This window comes from Acanthochromis polyacanthus, chromosome 6 (genome assembly GCF_021347895.1).
Source record: "Acanthochromis polyacanthus isolate Apoly-LR-REF ecotype Palm Island chromosome 6, KAUST_Apoly_ChrSc, whole genome shotgun sequence".
Lineage (NCBI taxonomy): Eukaryota > Metazoa > Chordata > Actinopteri > Pomacentridae > Acanthochromis > Acanthochromis polyacanthus.
In genome coordinates, this window is record NC_067118.1 from 15,052,844 (window position 1) to 15,054,053 (window position 1,210).

Below are 1,210 nucleotides of genomic sequence, written 5' to 3' on the forward strand. Positions count from 1 at the left end.
GGTGCTGGAGCAACTGTCCCAGAATTAAACTGCATTGTTGACTATTGGCTTTTCTAGAAAATAAATCTTTTTTAGTACTTCACCTGTTTTGTATTTTACTCATGCACTTTGGGTGAATAAACAGAAATTTGTGATGAGAGATGCAAATTTTGTCTATAATCTACAGAGACTTTATTCAGTGTTCAGTGCACACTTTTGTTACACACATTTTGACAGATAAGCAGTTGTGCTTTTCAAGCAGATTTTAGTCAGAAACATCAGTAGCATATGTTTTTTTTTACTGTTACACCAATCTAGGTAGATAAACTGCACTACTGCAGCAGACATATTATTGAAATGTGCTTCTATTATGTGTCTACATACACTGCTCACAAATAGTTATTCAACTTTTGGGTGAAATTGATGGAAAATATAAAAAGTGCATGCTTTAGTGATATATCATAAAAATAGGGTATTTAACTAGAAACATGCAATAGTGATTTCCTCATCTCAAAAAAATTTATTGAATCAAAAGCTAACAACAGTGGAGGGTATGTCACAATAAAAATGTCTCAGTTTGGACAGAACAGCAGCCTTCAGCTGAAATCCAGTACAATTGTGTCCCACCAGTGGCGTGATCATGGATGTGTCCAGGCAGCAGCTGACCTCTGCCTCGTAATTAGCCTTAAGACCAGCTATAAAGATAAACATAGATATTATCATTATCATCAACATATGGTGCATGTGTTTAACCTTTAAGCTATGTAGGGATGCAAATGTAGTCGAAGCTAAGTAGCTAAGCTAATGCTAACACGTTCAGTGTTCAGAATCAAAACATCTCTAAAAATTACCTGTTTTCTCAAACGTAGTCGCCGTTCCCTGTGACAACCATGAAGACAGATAATCACAGAAGAGCTCATCTGAAGAGCAAATGTCCAATAAGGTTCCTGTTTTTGTTTGCCATGTCCTTCCAGGGCTCAGTAGGAAAAAGTCTGAATATATGGAATGAAACTTTGAATAGATGGAATGAAAATCTGAACATTCTATATTCCGACTTTCATTATATATATATCTCAACTTTCATTATATATATATCAACTTTCATTATATATATATCAAGTTTCATTATATATATATCAAGTTTCATTATATATATATCAAGTTTCATTATATATATATCGACTTTCATTATATATATATCAAGTTTCATTATATATATATCAAGTTTCAT

At 33.0% G+C, this 1,210-nt stretch overlaps 1 long non-coding RNA gene across 1 annotated transcript; it reads right to left on the reverse strand.

Annotated features, from left to right (window-relative positions):
- Window positions 1-220: 220 nt before the first annotated feature.
- Window positions 221-970, reverse strand: LOC127534381 (uncharacterized). Its single transcript, XR_007942492.1, has 2 exons — window positions 831-970; window positions 221-674 (listed from the first exon to the last, which is right to left on the reverse strand). It is a non-coding gene; the product is annotated as an uncharacterized LOC127534381 (long non-coding RNA).
- Between the last annotated feature and the right edge of the window lie 240 nt (window positions 971-1,210).